Here is an 18905-nt window from a genome sequence, read left to right as displayed (position 1 = left end):
GTAATCACTGCTGCCAGTGTCTTGAATCTCTTCCCAAGGATAGTCTCTGCATGTAAAAACAGACAGATAGATACACAGACGGACAGATAATAGGTAGGTAGGTAGGTAGATAGATAGATAGAAGCAGAGATATCGCCTCCACTTTTTGGGGGTTTGTTTCTGTTTTTGCTCCTTTGGCCTTTAAGCAGTCAAATAAAAACCTTTCCATAAATAAATACTGAAGCTATACATTACAATGTAATGTAAAACAATCAAGGCATAAAAAGCCAAGTCTTGGCAAACAGAGAAAACTTCCATTGTTTTTAAAGTAAAGGCAGGCTGAGACGTTTTATCCACAAGGTTAAATCAATGACTAAGGCAAATCATAGAAAAGGAAAAGGGAAATTTCTGACACCAAGAAGGGACAAAATGAAGGTTTCCTATGCCTTTCCAGTGAGGAAGCAGGTTGGATACAGAAGCCTCTTGGAGGCATCCCAGAGGTGACCCTACTGCCCCTAATCCAAAGATGTCCTGGAACCTCTGCTCTGGGCTCAGGCTGACTCAGGCAGATCCCAAGGAGAAATCCAGGCAGAAGTCTACAGCTGAAGATTTCATACAATCCTACAAAGGTTCAGGTTCATTTCTCCAAGATCTCAGATGAGCCTCCCCTTCCATCCAAACACCCAGATGGTTTGGTTTTCCCAGAAACCTCCTAAGCCAAGTTTTTTCCAAAACACAGATTATAACTCATTATCCATCACATCATCATGGGCATAAATGTTAGCAGGCCTCACACACAGCTCTGCAGCTCGTTCATCTCCATTCCTCCAGGCATCAGTCCACACAGTGCATCCAGGGCTGCTCCGTGCTTCCTAACAGCTGCTCATAAACCAGGACAAGCTCGTGCACAAGCCCCCTTGGAGGGGCCGCTTCTGTAATGACAGCTCTGCTAGTGTGAAGCACCGCCTACATTCCCCCCCCCCCCTCCAGGTGACTCCGACATGCAGGCGGGGCTGGGAGCGATTGACTGAATTCAGTCAGGGTCAGAGCTCTAAGAACCTCAAGAGATGAATACCGACCACATTCAACTCTTTCAAATATGAAATGTCTTCCGAGAGCTGCAGTGAGTTACTGACTGAGCCCTCCGACCCTGACTGACAATTCTCCACACCATAGTTTTCAGAGTCTGACTCATATCCTCACGAGGAAGGATGTGGGCAAGCAGGGTGTTGGCGGATGGGGCCAGCATGCTCCTGAAACAGTACCGTTTCTACGGTTTTTCCACACAAACATAAGCCGTTCTGTGGACTCAACTAACTAGAAACCTCCATTTAAAACATTATTTCAGAAGAAATCCACATTCCGCCTTCTCCAGTCCTGCTTTGGGAATGCACCAGGGAGCGCCAAGAATTCCTCTCTAATGCCTCCTATATGGATGCCATTCTGCCAAGCTACTGTGCTGACGTAGCAACACCCAATTCTCTTAAAGGAAAACTGCTGGGGAACAGACACCTTCACACAGGTCCTTGTCACTCACTGTCAATCTGTTAACAGCACCTGAGGGCAAAGCAAGATGCATTAGAGAAGAGAGGATGAGAGGTGGAGGTGGTGGAATATTAGACCGCTGAGCGCCTACAGGGGACAACAAAGGGATCTGCAGGATGTATTTACAATCACAGGAATAGCAATAATGATAATAACAGCAGCAGCAATCCCTCCCCCACCCTGCAGTCAGCCGTCCTCCGTCCTCCGGGAGGTGCACCTGCATCTGGGGAGGAAAATGGGGCCCCTGCTCTGAGGCATGGCCGTTGGCAGGGGGACAGGACAAAAGGGCCTGTGCTGGCAACAGGTCACAGCGGGCAGTAAAGGATAAACAGGAACACTCAGTAGGAGCTCAGGCCCAAGTGAAGATGCCAGAGAGAAACCATCACAGTCACTTCCTCACCCCAGAACTACAGTTTGGTCCTCCACATCCAAAAAAAAAAAAAAGGTGACACCAAGAGCCTCTAAGACCTTAGAGCAAACCAGGCTACTTCCCTTGAAACCTGTAAAGATTTCTGTCCTCAACCATGCAAAATAGCAGCTTTTGCCACCAGCCATTTTTGCTATCTTCAGGGTGTCCCCCTTGGGCTCATAGGAAGACTTCTGTCTGACCTGTTGGGAAAACCTCATTTATCTCTTGAGGCCACCAGGGGAGGGTTCCAGCAGAATCCAGGGCATCCCAGCTGGGGATAGAGTAGATAGGCCTGTGTCTACAGCAGAGGACAAGCAGAGCCCAGTGGAAGCCTCTGCAAGGAGATGGGTTCAGAGTGCTTCTCAATGGATCCTGCAAAACCTTTGTTGTTCTCCAAGCCTCACCTAGAAAATGCATTGTATTTGGAAGGACTCACAGAAGCCACCAGTGAGGGACTTGCCTCCTTGGAGAGGTTCCCAGTGGTCTCCAGAGTGTGCCAAGCTCTACTTTTTGAACACCTGTTACCCCAAGTCAGGTGCTCTGCTCTATTGTGAGACATTTTTAACTGTTAGAAAGTCCTTCCTCCTTTTTGAGCTCCCTGTCTCGCCATGATTGCCATGTACTCATTTTTGCATGTATCAATACAGTGTGCATTTCCGCACATGCGTAATTTGTTAGCAGCCATCAAAAGAGAACACATACATGTCCCACTTCTAGGAATCACTCCTATAGAAATACAAGCACAAGTGTGTAATAAATATGCTAGTGTTGCCCGTGAAAGAATTTGAAGACGAAGTGATAGGTAAGAATCAGACTTATTTAGAGAGAAATACACTCCACAGACAGAGTGTGCACTATCTCAGAAGGAAAGAGGCCTTGGGAGAAACACACTCCAAAGACGGAGTGTGGGTCATTGAAAGGCAAGAAGCAAGAGGCCTCGAAATATGGGGTGGTTAGTCTTTACGGGCTGGGTAATTTCATAGGCTAATGAGTGGGAGAATTATTCCAACTATTTGGGGGAAGGGGTGGGGATTTCCAGGAAGTGGGCCATGGCCCACTTTTTAGCCTTTTATGCTGGGCCTCAAAGCCGTCATGGCGCCTGTGGGTGTGTCATTTAGCATATGCTAATGTATTACAATGAGCATATAATGAGGCTCAAGGTCCACTGGAAGTAGAATCTTCCGCCATCTTGGACCCAGTTGGTTCTCACTAGTTTTCAACATGTCCTACGGCTATGTCATTCTTTTAAAGGTTGTGCCCTGCCCCTTTACCTCCTGTTTCATTAGTGCACAAGGATGTTCCCTGGGGAACTGTAACAGAGCTCTCCCTGACACTGGGACTGTTCAATCAAAATTGGAATGACCCAAGAGAGAAAAGATATGGAGCTATAGGTATAGCTGATTCACTTTGTTATAAAGCAGAAACTAACACCCCACTGTAAAGCAATTATACTCCAATAAAGATGTTAAAAAAAAAAAAAATTGGAATGACCCTTCTTCGTAAAAACACCAAATGGCGTATGACGCCGGTGCTGCGGGAAGGCCCAGAGGCCCCTGGGGGCCCTGGAATGGAAGGCTCCGGTGACTTCCGCGGAAGCTTTGGCAGCGGCGTCCGGGGTCAGGGTCACAGCCGGGGTCAGGGTCGCAGAGCACTCAGAGGCAAGGCTGAGGACTAGGAGTGGCTCCCCATCACCAAGCGGGGCCACCTGGTTAGGGACCTGAAGATCAAGTCCCTGGAGGAGAGCTATCTCTTTCCTCCGTCCGTCAAGGAATCTGAGATCACTGACTTTTTCCTAGGAACATCCCTCAAGCAGGAGGTTTTCAAGATTATGCCTGTGCAAAAGCAGACCCGTGCTGGCCAGCAGACCAGGTTCAAGGCATTTGTCACCGTTGGGGATTACAACGGACATGTCGGTTTGGGTGTCAAGAGCTCTAAGCAGATAGCCACTGCCACCCATGGGGCCATCGTTCTGGCCAAGCTCTCCATCATGGCCGTGTGGCCAGGCTACTGGGGGAACAAGATCAGCAGGCCCCATACTGTAACTTGCAAGGTGACTGACCGCTGTGGCTCTGTGCTGATGTGCCTTATCCCTGACCCCGGGGGTACTGGCATCGTCTCAGCCCCTGTGCCCAAGATGCTACTGACGATGGCTGGAATTGACGACTGTTACACCTCTGTCAGGGGCTGCACTGCCACCCTGGGCAACTTTGCCAAGGCCACTTTTTTTTTTTTTTTTTTTTTTCCGGTACGCGGGCCTCTCACTGTTGCGGCCTCTCCCGTTGCGGAGCACAGGCTCCGGATGCGCAGGCTCAGCGGCCATGGCTCACGGGCCCAGCCGCTCCGCGGCATGTGGGATCTTCCCGGACCGGGGCACGAACCCGTGTCCCCTGCATCGGCAGGCGGATTCTCAACCACTGCGCCACCAGGGAAGCCCGCCAAGGCCACTTTTGATGCCATTTCCAAGACCTACAGTTATCTCACTCCTGATCTCTGGAAAGAGACAGTGTTCACCAACTCTCCATATCACGAATTCACTGACCATCTTGTAAAGACCCACACCAGAGTTTCCGTGCAGAGGACTCAGGCTCCAGCTGTAGCCACCACATAGTTTTATATGAGAAAAATAAAGTGAATGAAGCCGTTAAAAAAAAAAAAAAAAAAATTGGAATGACCACATAGAGAGGATTCTTGCCCCCAACAGGGCGGGAGATTGGATGCGATGACCTCAGAGGGTCATCTACTTATAAGTCCTTGAGCTGCTCCATCTCAGGAAGCGAGGGAAGCAGACGCCCTGGTCTCACTTTCTGTCCTCTCTGCCTCCCTTGTTTCTCCCCCATCAGCACAGGCCATGAGGCTCCATGGAGCCTTCCATGTCTGTTACTTAATGGCCCTCACCCAGATCACTGTGTCAGGTCAATTTCCACCACTGGGGAAAAAAATCCACAAAACCATCCTCTTATTTCAGACTTTTTTTTCTCCTGCTAGGTGTTCCAGAAGTGCCAAATCACTGTGCTCCCTCCTCCCCCAACCCTCTACCCAAACCACAGCCCCTGAAGAGACAGCCCTACATCGGATGTGATTCTGCCTGTCCCCTCCCTCCCCAGGCCATGCGAGTTACACCTGGGTGGACACCTGACTCAGTGGTATAGCACTGGCTGAACCACGAGATTTACACCCAAAGAGTACATCTACCCCACAGAATAGACTCAAAAAAATCATCCACAAGCAGAAAATACTCATCTCCGGGCCAAAAAGCAATTGTTTTGTTTCAAGTCTCTTAATCTGCATTGGTTGAGATTGTGTGAGCGGTAAGAGACAGCAAGAAAGGAAGAACTAGTGGAAATTACTGCAATTATGATAAAACTCCAATTAGCATGAAGTTTCTAACAGTGCAAAGACTTAAAGGGACTTACTTTCCCCCTTCGAAAACACAGTTAGATAGACAGATTTCTACTTTCACTTTAGTGTCTGTCTTTTATTATACTGTCGTTTAGAAAAGAAATGATCAGTCCACACAAAGCCATGTCTTGTCAGCTAAATACTCTTCCCCTTCCCTCCAATGACACATACTAACTCCATCTGCACTGTCTTCTGAAAAGTTGTGTTCACTGGAAGAAGTAACAAGCTTATTACCTGACAGTTTAATTCAGGGTTCAAATGCCACCCTTCCTTCCCCGCCATGTCTCCCTTTGCACTCTCCCCTTGCCACCCCACATCCCCTCTTCTCTCTCCCTTTCTTTCTGGGCTTGTGGAAAGACTCCATTAAGCTCCCTGTCCAACACGTGCAGCAGACTTCTTTCTCTTTCCCGAGACTTCTTCAGCTGTGGGGAGACCCAGGTCCCAGTTGGGGCATTGTTGCGGGAGCCCACAGGCTGAAGGGGCGGGCGAGGGGGCTGGGGTCTGGCAGATGCCTTTTTTGTCGAAGATAAAGGCCGCCCCCCCCCCCCCCACCATCGAGCCTCTCCACTTTCCAGCACTTTCATCGCCCTCCCATCAAAGGGCTGCTCTGAATATGAAAGGCACCGTCCATTATGCCATTATGCAGCTCCCATCAGCCCCACCTCACCCCGCCCCCAGCCGCCCAGCTCTCAAACAAAGCCGCTGGCATCTGTTCAGGCGCAGGCCTCACCTTCTGGGGTGTTGGGTTGTTGCGTCTTCTTTTTTTCTTAGTTCACTTTTTTTTTTTTTTTTTTTTTTTTTGGTGGTACGTGGGCCTCTCACTGCTGTGGCCTCTCCCTTTGCGGAGCACAGGCTCCAGACGCGCAGGCTCAGCGGCCATGGCTCACGGGCCCAGCCGCTCCGCGGCACGTGGGATCTTCCCGGATCGGGGCACGAACCCGTGTCCCCTGCATCGGCAGGCGGACTCGCAACCACTGCGCCACCAGGGAAGCCCTCTTAGTTCACTTTTGAGAGCCATTCGGTCCCTTGAAGTATAGTTGGGGAGCAGAGGGGAAGATCTCTCTCATCCTCAGAACATTCCGCCCGCATAATTTTTCAAGACACCTTGAGGATTTCTGGTCCTTGCCTCTCCCACCTCACCTGGGTATCCAGGCAGTCAGGACGTCCCCCATAAACTCATTTATTTCCCCCTTTCCCAGCCACTCTTAAAAATCGCTTCTCCTTCTTTACCTGAAAGGGGACTATGCCCTTGGAAGAGTCTAGACCGACCCCTCATGGCAAGACGACAGAGAAAGTCCTGCTCCTTTTCTGTCATGTTAATAGATGGTGCCAGACTTGGGAACTAAAGCTTCCACACACATCTCTGAACATGAGGTCTGCTTTTCAGGGGGAGAAAGGTGCTTCTCAAAACTTGGACCTGAGTTCTCAGACAAAGGATTCAAGCATAAGGACCAGAGAAACTGATTTTCAGGGATGTTCCGACCTGAAGAAGTGTCGTTTTGTAAATGATGACAATTTCTGAATGCCAGGAGAGGACAGGGAGGGAAGCTGGAAGAACGCACCAGGTAGACTGGGCCTCTTCTTCTGCAATCCCCGCCACTGCCTTCCTGCACACCCTCCAAGCCCTCTCCTCCCTTGGCCGGTTCCCCGACCACCCTCCCCTTCCACCCAGCCCACATCCTGCCCTGACTTCATGGCTGACTGAGCACATCCGTCTCCTGTTATGGATGTGGACTGAACTGTGCCTCCCACCCCACCCGACCCCCAATTCACAGGCTGAAGCTCAAACCCTCACTATGACTGTATTTGGAGATGGTCATCAAGGTTAAATGAGGTCATTTGGGTGGGGCCCTGATCCAATAGGACTAGTGAGCTCTCTCTCTCTCTCTCTGTGCAGAGAAAAGGCCATGTGAGGACACAGCAAGAAGACAGCCATCTGCAAACTGAGGAGAGAGGCCTCATCAGAAACCAACCCAGCCAGCACTTTGATTTTGTATTGTGAGCCTCCAGAACTGTGAGGAAATCAATTTCTGTTGTTTAAACCACACAGTAGCCTGTGATGGCAGCCCAAGCAGACCGGCACACCTCTTTTCCACAAATCCCACACCATGCTGGGGTAATGAGAAGAATTAACACCAATCTCTCCATCTCCAAGGCTCAGTGAAAGTTACAACCTCTGCTAAGCGCTTCAGGACTGTCTCAGTCCCTTTCTAGAAATTTCCATTGTTTTCATTTCTACTGCCCTGAAAGGTAATTTTCCTTTAAATTGTTTAAAGGAAAACAAGATAGACAAGACCAACAAGACAGACAAGCCCCAGGAGCAATAAGCTATGAAGAATGATACGAAGAACGAAAGGAAAAGCACAATAAAGCTAACTTCACACACTTAACCACATCTGGACCGTTACTGGGCCTAATTAGGCATAAGTGGTAAGCAGCTCACAAAATGGCTACACACTGTATTTGCTTCTGCCGTAAAGAATGTCGCTCGGGCTTCCCTGGTGGCGCAGTGGTTGAGAGTCCGCCTGTCGATGCAGGGGACACGGGTTCGTGCCCCGGTCCGGGAAGATCCCACGTGCCGCGGAGCGGCTGGGCCCGTGAGCCATGGCCGCTGAGCCTGCGCGTCCGGAGCCTGTGCTCCGCAACGGGAGAGGCCACAGCAGTGAGAGGCCCGCGTACCGCAAAAAAAAAAAAAAAAAAAAAAAAAAAAATGTCGCTAGCCATCTGGCTCTACAAGGATTGAATCACTTGCCACTGCAGTCACTGCCCTTCAACACATCCTGAAAGGAGTTCCAGGTGGAGATCAGAAATGAGGTACCCTGTCCTCTGGGAAAACTGGGCAGAAAAAGCCTTCAGACAGATATTTTTAGCAGAAATGTTGGGCTTCCCTGGTGGCGCAGTGGTTGAGAATCCGCCTGCCGATGCAGGGGACACGGGTTCGTGTCCTGGTCCGGGAAGCAGCTGGGCCCGTGAGCCATGGCCGCTGAGCCTGCGCGTCCGGAGCCTGTGCTCCGCAACGGGAGAGGCCACAACAGTGAGAGGCCCGCGTACCACAAAAAAAAAAAAAAAAAGAAATGTTTTATGAACCTGGATTCTAGCATCTTCCCATACTTAGAAAAGCGCTAAAATCATTAACAGAGACATCTGTTCCTTGTGACTAGCATCAACCTTCTTACCAAGATGTGTGCCTGGTTGCACGTACCCCCTCCGTCAAATCACATCTAGACTGACTGCCCCACTTACCTCTTGGAAGCAGTTCCTCCTTCTTACCAAGATGTGTGCCTGGTTGCACGTACCCCCTCCGTCAAATCACATCTAGACTGACTTGCCCCACTTACCTCTTGGAAGCAGTTCCTCAGAGCTCTCTGAGAGGCTGCCTCCCGGGCTATAGTCCTCAGCAAGTCCCCGGATAAAACTGAAACTCACATCTCTCACAGGTGTTTTTATTTCAGTCAACAGCTTTAACCACCACAAAGGGACCCAGAGCAGACTTCTCTCCTTCACCTGAACTCTACAAGGATCCAGAGCCTTGGTACCAGCGGGGTCCTTTGTGTCCCCATCCATCTCCTCAGCAGGTTCAAACGCATTTAAGTAAGCCTCCCCTGGTTCTTGGATCTCCTGATAATTGGCTGATAATACTGAGCTCTATTGGGTGATATGTAACAGGGGTACCAAGCCCACCAGTTGAAAGACACTGGGAAAAAAGGTGGTCTCCCCCCCAGCTGAAAGATACTGGGGGAGCCCAGTTGAAAGACACTGAGCAGTCTGGACTGGGTGACTAGGTGGGCAGGCCTAAAGTCTTTCCTAAACAAGGGGCATCAGAAATCCAGCCTCCAGCTAACACTCCAGCCTGGTTTATGTACTTAACGAAACTTATACTTACAAGTTAGTTACTTAATTGGGCATTAAAGGAAATATCACAATGAAAATGGCCCAAATGGGGCTCTTTTCTTGCATATGCACTTAAGTTAGAGAAAGCTACATTGATAAAACATCTGTTCAGAATTCTGACCCTAAGGGAACAAGTCCTTCTAGGAAAAATTTGTATTTCTTTCCCTGTGCACAGGAATTCTTATCTTATCAGACCATCTCTAATTCCTGAGACTGAGAAAAGGAAAAAACGCTGTATGTCACAGCAGTAGCCAAGATGCCTTGCCAATTGCACTGTAATCAGGTGTTTAAACTATGCCTTTCAAAGAATTTTCTCATTTATAGACAGTTATTGTTTTCCTTTGGTGCTTTTGCAAAAAATCCTTCATCTTCAAGAAGATTCATAGAAAGAACTTTTTGACAAGAACAGATTTCTGATAAATTTTGGATCATACCACTGAACTGGGTAAGAAATTAAAGAATCCTAATGGAAAGCCTGACGGCTTCACAAAACTGTGAGCAAAAAAAGATTAGTTACATAGGAATGAGTGAACTGGTGAATATCGTCATAATTTTTATAGTTTTTGTCTGAAATATTATTGACTTTTAATCGGTGTTTTCCAGATACAGGGAAACCTTTCCCCTCAAGCTAATTATGACTTACAGCCGCATGGCAAATTATACCTTTGTAAGCAGAACTGAAACATATATCTTTTCTCTCTACCTGATCCCTCCAGAAATTGGGCAACTTATGTTCCCGGCAGCCTTATCAGATGAATAAGAAAGGTCACCTCCTGACAGGTACAGGAATCTCAAGATATTCTGGGGACCTCAGGAACACAGGAATTCACCCAAATCTATAGATATCACAGGCAGAATCTGTGGCAAGCCCTTGGTGTGGCTTTCCTGGTCTTGGGAGGCCTTTTAAAAACTCAATCTGAGGTTCCTTATGAAAAGCTCCAGCCCAGCCAATTTAAAAGAGCCTATGTGATCCATTAACCAGACTTATTTTGCAAACAAATTAGTCTTAATTTGGCTGTATGTGGTAGAAATTAGGGTAATTTTAGAGAGAAAAAGATTGTTTCAGTGAATGTTAAATGCTAGTTTTGTTCACTGAGGTCTGTATTTACTGGCCTATACTCACTTCCCAGAGAGTTCCTTGTGGTTATATTACATCACTGTTACGTTTAAATGAATTATTAAAAGGACGTTCTAAGTTTGTTTCTGAAGCTTATCTCAGTATTCTCTCCTTGGATGAAGACCAGGTACCCCATGAGCTGCAACCAGGAGATTATGCATACAGGAAAAGGCATCATTTAAAGAACTATCTCCAACCTAGATGGAAGGACCCTTATCGGGTACTCTTAACTAGCTCATGAGAAGTGAAACTCAAGGGAATTGACTCTTGGATTCATATTTCCCACTTAGAAAGGGCCCCTGCACTGGACTGGTCTATTGAGAGGACCGCTGACCTCAAAATCACCTTAAAACAATGTTCAAACAGAGGAGAAAACTATACCCACAGCAGGACAAGACGACAACATCAGAAGTAGACAGCTATCTCGAGATGCCAGACCTGACCCACATGGTTATTTACAGTGCTTTCTTAATTTCTTGGACTTTTGCATAAATCAGTGTTTTTCTATCATGGTCACAAATCCCAGGCAGATTTTAAAAATCAATACAAGTGTAGGGTTTATGGTCAAGTACCTACTACATCCAGTACTTCTGGGTTACCTTGGTGGATTTTTCTTCTCCAAGGCTCTAACTGGATGGCCCTTAGGAAATTTATTCTAGAAGAAAGAGAGGCTGTAGGTCTGTTCGGGACATTATTGACATCACTCGATGGGAATCATACTTGTTCTGTGACCATAAATATGAATTTTTTTTTTTTTTTTTTTTTTTAAAGTTTTATTTATTTATTTATTTATTTAGGGCTGTGTTGGGTCTTCATTTCTGTGCGAGGGCTTTCTCTAGTTGTGGCTAGCGGGGGCCACTCTTCATCGCGGTGCGCGGGCCTCTCACAGTCGCGGCCTCTCTTGTTGCGGAGCACAGGCTCCAGACGCGCAGGCTCAGTAGTTGTGGCTCACGGGCCCAGTTGCCCCACAGCATGTGGGATCTTCCCGGACCAGGGCTCGAACCCGTGTCCCCTGCATTGGCAGGCAGATTCTCAACCACTGCACCACCAGGGAAGCCCATGAATTTTCTTTAAAAGTGACTCAAGCTCAATCAGAGCAACGAGCTAAATTTCAGTCACAGAATATAACCTCCTTCAGTTATGGAATTGGATTTATATGGCTAACACCAGGCTGTGATCGTTTAAGTTTAAAAGCCCCCTTATGTTGGGAACAGTTAAACCATACCAAGGCTAATCAAACTAATAACAGTAGGAAATTGGGCTGGTGCTGGTATGGAACAAATTGGCCAGGCAACTGGGAATATCGTAGCCTGCACCTAATGGAAATTCTTGGCTTAAATTCTTACTTTTGGCCCTATTAATGCTACTAGCTATATTATTTATATTCTACCTATTTTACAAGATCGTTGTTTCTTGCATTACAAAACGTGTTACTGAGCCTCTGCTAAAAGTGATGGCTAGGCAACTTGAAACCATTGACCCAATATATAGTTCTATTTGAGATCAATGATTATAAGAGTGTAACTCTAGATACGGGAGGAAGCAACAAGAGGGAATCTTTCCTGGACCATAACAGACTAGTAAGACAGGTGGTCCAGAGACTTTTCGCTACTGTTAACAGGGCCTAGTCCTGTAATAGCACATTGAATGGCCTACCAACAAAATCCCGGCCTGACCTAGGAATGGGCATTCCTAGCACTGTGGTACAAAATAGTCAGGAAATGCCTTCCAAACCTAGGTTAAATTTATGATCATGAGGGGGCGCTGCCAACTAAACAATGTCACTAGCCGTCTGGCTCTACAAGGATTGAGTCATTAGCCACTGCAATTGTTGACCTTTTAACATAGCCTGACCTCAAGGAAGAGATCAGGAATGAGGCAGGCATTCTGTGCTCTGGGAAAACTGGCAGAACAGGCCTTCAGACAGATATTTTTAGGAGAAAATTTTTGCAAACCTGGATTCTTGCATCCCCCCCCCTTTGTTAGAAAAGCACTAAAATCATTAACAGAGACCTTGTGACTAGCAGCAGCCTTCTTACCAAAATGCGTGTTTGGTCGAATGTACCTCCATCGTCCAAATCACATATATACTGACTGCTCCCGTTCCTCTTGGGAGCGGTTCCTCAGAGCTATCAGAGAGGCTGCCTCCTAAGCTATAGTCCTCAGGAAGTCCCCAAATAAAACTGAAACCCACAGCTCTCACGTTGCGTGTGTTTATTCCAGCCAACACTTCTAGAGTCCAACCTGCCTCTGGTCTTTCTCTTATTTTGCATTTTCTCCAGTATCAGCAATCATGGTAGGTTTTCCCTTACACAACACCCTAGACGATGCTCAGGATCAAGTCCACACAGAGAACAGCTCTAAATGGCAGCTATCCCCCTCCCCAGCTGTCTCACTCCCCAGACCCCAGGTGTCTCACTCCTGATGGCCCAGGGTCCAGGGCTAACACAACGGAAGCTCTCAGCCAAGAGGCTAACTACCTCTGACACCCCTGCAGAAGTGACCCGTGTCTCGGCCCCATCCTGCCCACACCCAGCTGCCAGGTGAATGTCCTGCAACTCTGCTCTTTATGCTCTCACGTCCCCTGGAAAACAACAGCGTAGCCCCCCCTGCTCTCAGAGCATGCAGTGATTTCACTACCTCACACTCCCTCTCCAGCCTCATCACACCTCACCCCCGCACAGCCCAGCCCACCACCATTCGGCCAGCACAGCGTGCTTCTGGCCACATTCGCCTGCACTGCTGGCCCATCTGGAATATCTCCCCGTTTCCTCTGCCTGTGTAAATCCTAGCTTTTCCTTGAAAATCAGCTCAAATGCTAATATGCTTATTAAAGTAAGCTGGATAACAATTAGAAAGTAATACTGTTATACCTTTCCCCCATCAATCACATTCTTTGGCAGTCATGTCACCACAGCGGCTGCAGAAAGTGGGCCTCCTCCAGCAGAGGCCACATCGAGAGCCCACCCCACCTGCAGTGGGTCACTTCAACTGCCAGCAGCAGAGAGCCTGGAAGGCACCTTCATTTTCAGGCTCTTCAGTCTATGTGGTGCTCTCAAGGTTCAGGGCTGGTTTGGAGAGAAGCTATAAAACTGCACCACAGAACTGGAAACCACTCCTAGAAAGGAAGGGAAGGCCTCCCTAGGGCACCCCACAGCCTATGAGCACACACCTCACAGCCCCCATGAGGTATGCTTAACTTGCACTGCTGCTGGCCCTGGAGCCACCCACCAGGAAGCTGGGAGAGGCACCCCTACTGTTCAACCAGCCTCCCTGCCCTGGTGGCAGGAAAGAAGTTACTTTGGGAGGATTCACAGGGGAAGAAGTCAGGGAAAAGACAGAAACAAATCAGCAGAGTCAATGCTGTGGTTTTGGTTGTTTAAGACAGCGTGGCCGGACAGAGTGATGAGAAAACAACGATCTTCAGAAAGTACCTTCCAATTAGGAAATATCACCTGCTCAAGGCACTGTGCTAGACTCATTTTTAAAAAAAGAAAAACGTTAAATCAAGATCCTTGCTCTGTAGGAGTTTCCATGCTAGTTTGGCAGCTGAAGTAAACAAACACGTTGTAAGTTAGACACCAATCTAAGAATTAAATAAACATAAAGCCACTGCAAGGCAGCAAAAGAACAACTGCCCAGTGGGGATATGGCAACAGATGCTCTTAATTGAGGAGAAAAAGGAGTCTTTGGCAACTTGAGGTAACTCCCAGAGGCGACACAAGGACAGAGACCAGAATGGTGACCAAGAATAGAGACCAGTGGTTCTCAAACTTGAGTGTGCATCGAATCACCTGGAAGGACTGGTTAGACCAAACAAGTCCCACCCCACAGTTTCTAATTCAGGAAGTCTGGAGTGTGGCCCAAAATTGTGCTTTCCTAACAATTCCAAAGGTGATGTGATGCTGCCGGCCCAGCACATGCTTTGAGAACATTCTGCATCAGAAGTAGGAAATGGGTGCCCTCATGACCGATCCAGCTCACAGTTAAATCTTATTAGTACTACACAATGGGTTCACATTTTTTTAGGTACTTACCAACATTTAAAAACCAGGGCATTTCCCAGAAAAACCCAGACTTCTGACTTCTCTTTTAAAGAAAACAGAAAAGTCTGGAAATTGGATGAAGGTGGTCAAAAAGAACGAACTTCCAGTTATAAGATAAATAAGTACTTAGAGAGGTAACAGGCAACATGATGTCTGCAGTGAACATTTCTCTGTGCTATAGAGGAAAGTTTGTAAGAGAGTCAATCCTAAGAGTTCTCATCACAAGGGAAAAAAAATATTTTTTTCTTTGTGCTTTTTTTTTTGTTATCTATAGGAGATGATGGATGTGAACTAAACTTATCGTGGTAATCATTTCACAATCTATCATTATACTGTACCTTAAACTTACATGGTGCTGTATGTCAATTATATCTCACTAAAACGGGAAAAAAGAATAAATTATATAATATACTTCCAAATTATGAATTTAAAAAATGGGAAGGTCTGGCCACACTGGGTGCACATTTCTACACGGCCAGCAATCGACTAGGACCAAGCAGCCACTGTCCTCTTCACTTGGCATATTCACCCCACAAATGCCACAATTCATGTCACTCCCCACTCCCGACACAGGCCAGTTTCATGCATGCCTGTTGCCTACCCAGCCCCTGCGATCCATGATCTACACAAAGCACCTTTAATAACCATATGGGATTCAACAACCTGGAGAGACCATAATTTAACCAGTTCCCAGTGGCTGGGCCCATAGTTTGCATCAATCACACTGCAATTAATAACAACCAGCATACATCTGTGTCATTTGCTCAATCATTTCATGGGATAAACTCATAGAAGTTAGATTGCTGGGTCAATTTGATACACAGTACCCCCACAAAAAGGTTAAAGATACCATTTAAAATCAATTATAACACAAAATGAGAAAAATCAGCTAGCTAGATGACACTCTTTTTTTCTCCACGCCCCCCTTACCCCACACCATGCAGCATGTGGGATCTTAGTTCCCGGACCAGGGATCGAACCCGTACTCCCTGCATTGGAAACACAGACTCGTAACCACTGGACCACCAGGGAAGTTCCTAGATGGCACTCTTTTCTAGTCGGTCATTTTATGTGTGGTTGTTTTGTGTGGTTTTTGTTTTTTGTGGGTTTTTTTGTGGTACGCGGGCCTCTCACTGTTGTGGCCTCTCCCGTTGCGGAGCACAGGCTCCGGACGCGCAGGCTCAGCGGCCATGGCTCACGGGCCCAGCCGCTCCGCGGCACGTGGGACCCTCCCGGACCGGGGCACGAACCCGCGCCCCCTGCATCGGCAGGCGGACTCTCAACCACCGCGCCACCAGGGAAGCCCTAGTCGGTTATTTTAAATTAACCAGTGGCAGTTCTTAGATCTCCTTCCATTTTGGCTCCACCCTAAGCCCTCTAATACCATAAATATTAACATCCAGTTAAATTTGCCATTTTATTCCATACATAACTTCTGCCACCTAAAGTTCTGTGACAACATCCTTTAGTGACAGCCTCAAAAACCACTTTGCTACAAGAGAATCAGCCACATTGCAAGTGCCTACAGTGTACTCAGCGCTGCTGGAACCCCCCTCGCCTCTCCCCATGGCACACACAGGTTTTCACCATGAGGTGAATACCTACAGTGAGACACCTTTGAAATGATGCCAAAATCTGCCCCCCACCGCCCAAACTCTGCAACTTTACCCTGGGTCCTTATTATGGGCTGAATCGTGTCCCCCTAAAATTCATGCTGAAGCCCTAACCCCCAGTACCTCAGAATGTGACTGTATTTGGAGAAGAGTCTTTAAAGAGGTAAGTTAAAATGAGGTCACTAGGGTGGTCTCTAACTCAATATGACTGGTGTCCTTATAAGAACAAGAAATTAGATGCACCCCAATGTTCATTGCAGCACTGTTTACAATAGCCAAGACATGGAAGCAACCTAAATGGCCATCGACAGATGAATGGATAAAGAAGATGTGGTATGTATATACAATGGAATATTACTCAGCCATTAAAAAGAATGAGATAATGCCACTTGCAGCAACATGGGTGGACCTAGAGATTATCATACGAAGTGAATGAAGTCAGACAGAGAAAGACAAATATCACTTAATATTGCTTATATGTGGAATCTAAAGAAAATGATACAAATGAACTTATTTACAAAACAGGAACAGACTCACAGACTTAGTGAACAAACTTATGGTTACCAGGGTGGAAGGGTGGTGGGGGAGGGATAGACTGGGAGTTTGGGATTGACATGTACACACGGCTATATTTAAAATAGGGAACCAACAAGGTATAGCACAGGGAAAGCTGCTCAACATTCTGTAATAACCTAAATGGGAAAAGAATTTGCAAAAGAATAGATACATGTATATGTATAACTGAATCACTTTGCTGTTCACCTGAAACTAACACAACATTGTTAATCAACTATGCTCCCATATAAAATAAAAATTTTTAAAAAACAAACAAGAAATTAGGACACAGACACTCACAAAGGGAAGCCCATGTGAAGACACAGGGAGAAGACGTCCATCTACAAGCCAAGGAGAGAGGCCCTCAGAAGAAACCAACCCTGCCGACGCCTTGATCCCAGACTTTCAGCAGTCGCTAGAATTGTGAGAAAATTAATGTCCGTTGCTTAAGTCACTCAGTCTGGGGCACTTTGTAATGCCAGCCCCAGCAAACTAATACAGCCCCTTATGTCCACTGAAGGTATTTAACAGCGATTCCCACTTCATGTCCTAGGGAACAGACCAGAAAAGCAAGATGAAAACTCCAGTCTTGCGCTGTCACACAAGACTGACCCTTTACTACTCCTCCCCTCTTCTGCATATCCCTTCTCTCTCTCGTCGCCCACTGTTTGTCTTTTCTCTCTTCCAGGCACTGGCACCTAGATTCTGGACTGTCACACCCCAGAGCAGAGCAGGGGGAGGGGGAGGGGGAGGGCTGGGTGAGGTAGAGAAGGTGTGAGGGGGGAAGGGGAGGGCCAGAATCGGAGCCCGAAAGGAGGGGCTGACCAGGGGGAGTGGGGGCAGAGAGGCACAGCCAAGTATCAGGACCCTGAGCTTGGGTGCAGGCACAGATCGTCTCAGATGCCTACCAGCACTTTCTCTCTGCCCCGCGCTAGGTTTGCGGGGCCATCCAGAAGGGGTTTTTCACCCTACAGCATCTCAACATCACTTCTGGACCCGAGGGGAGGTCAAAGGTATCGGCAGTCCTGTTGGACAGCAGCCAGTCTATGACCGTAAGGAATGCGGACAAGGCCGATTCGTCACAGACAGCACAGGACGTCCCCAGAGCTGGCCTCTCCCTGAGAAGTCAGCCAGCAGTGCCCTCACTGCTGATACCCTGCACAGCGATAAGCAACCTCACCTACCCAGACTCCCCTGGAGAGCAGAGGCTGGTAGGAGCCCGGTTCTCATGTAGGGGGGAGTCAGGGAAGGCAGGAATGGGGTAACTCCACATTTCGTGATTGCAGCCGCCTGCCGAAGCTGGCGCAGGAGCCCTGCTCGCTCCCCTTTAAGCTCTGAGTGGCTGTGAATAAAAAGGGAAGGGCCTCAAGGAAGAGAGGTGGGGAGGGAGGGTGTCACAGAAGCATCAGCAGGGAGAGAGGAAAGCAGAGATGCCATAATGCCCATGGTGTGACATGATACAACATCCACCTCCAAGGTCCAGGACAGCCCCCCTGCTCCATCTCTAGGCCACAGAGCACCTCCACCTGCAGAGTCCTCACCTGACTCCTTGCAGCCTCCCAGGTAAGAGCTGCCCCAGTGCCACCCGGATACTTCCTCTTCCCCTTCCCCCTTTCCACCAAGCCAGGCAGACTCTGCCTCACCTAATCCTGCTGGGCAGGTGGATTCTTTGGAGGAGGGACAGACAGCTCTCCTCCCCCTCCTAAAGAGACACGCTGGGTGTTATTCCTAAAGTCTAGTTCATCGTGGAGCTGATCCACCAAGAGCTGGCTGCCGGAGTTTCAAAGGAGCTCGCAGGGACATGGGGCCAAAATGCAGCTGCAGCATCCCTTGAAGTGTTTCTCTTATGACCCCAAAGTCAGCCAAGCAGGGTCAGATCCAGCTGAGGTCAGAACCCCAGCAGCACATGTGGGATCCATGCATGTGTACAGAAAGACCTATCTTTTTTAAGTTTGCTTTAGACTTTGGAGGGGCCGTCCAGAGCCAGGGGAAGGCAAGATCAACAACTGCTTTGTCTTTGAATCCCAAAAATGAGAAACAGCGTGCCCAGCCCATGCTGAGTGCTTAAGAAATGTGTCTAAATAAAGACTAGCAGGAAAAGAAAAGATGACTCCCGAGCACGCCTGTGCCCAGGTGGAAACACAGAGCTGAGTCTGTGGCGTCTGAACATCACAGCCAGCCATAGGGACACAGTTCATTCAATTTTCCATTTCTGGTCAAAAGATAAGAAATTAAGGGGATGGCCAAGGTGAAGACATGCTGTGGAAGACCCCGCTGGGGGAGCTGGTGGCCCAGCCCAGACCTCCAATTTCTGAAGACTGTGCCCACCTACAACGCCTGGGGTGATGCTC

General features: G+C 47.9%; 1 protein-coding gene and 1 pseudogene across 1 annotated transcript in view; one reads left to right on the top strand and one right to left on the bottom strand.

The window, feature by feature from the left end:
- Positions 1 to 18905, bottom strand: part of TRABD2A (TraB domain containing 2A) — a 56583-nt gene that overhangs the window by 21960 nt on the left and 15718 nt on the right.
- LOC131765150 (small ribosomal subunit protein uS5-like) lies at positions 3446 to 4564 on the top strand (annotated as a pseudogene).

The sequence above is a fragment of the Kogia breviceps genome, chromosome 11, assembly GCF_026419965.1.
Source record: "Kogia breviceps isolate mKogBre1 chromosome 11, mKogBre1 haplotype 1, whole genome shotgun sequence".
NCBI lineage: Eukaryota > Metazoa > Chordata > Mammalia > Artiodactyla > Physeteridae > Kogia > Kogia breviceps.
Note: the sequence above shows the minus strand (reverse complement) of the source record. Positions and strands in the feature narration are given on the sequence as shown.